This window comes from Schistosoma mansoni (assembly GCF_000237925.1).
Source record: "Schistosoma mansoni, WGS project CABG00000000 data, supercontig 0148, strain Puerto Rico, whole genome shotgun sequence".
Lineage (NCBI taxonomy): Eukaryota > Metazoa > Platyhelminthes > Trematoda > Strigeidida > Schistosomatidae > Schistosoma > Schistosoma mansoni.
The window spans coordinates 184,847-185,287 of NW_017386045.1; positions in this window are offsets into that span (position 1 = coordinate 184,847).

Here is a 441-nt window from a genome sequence, read left to right on the forward strand (position 1 = left end):
TCCTTTTTCTTACACCTTTTTCAGCCTCCTGCAGATACTCCACCGAAAACAGAAATGGCACGGGTGACTTCGTCCTACACCGTTATTAATGCTTCCGATATTCAGGAGGGATATAAGTTCGAAACTTCTAAAAGCCCCCAACTTTGCATGTATCTATTCTCGACCATCAGTTGTATGTTGCAACGCTACCTCCATAAAGTGCGCCAAGTGTGATATTGATATTGACATGTTCCTTATGAAATCCATTTACATTCACACCTTATGAAATATCAACCCGGCTGAGTAATTTTCAACAGTGAAAGTTGTAACTTCTTTAACAATTTGATCTTGCCTGTAAACCGGCATGCCTCATGTAACAATGTTATTTGAGAATAAATTATTATTATTTAATTGAATCAGGCTTAGCAAAAGGAACACTGTTCTTGCTCCTCATCGACAACA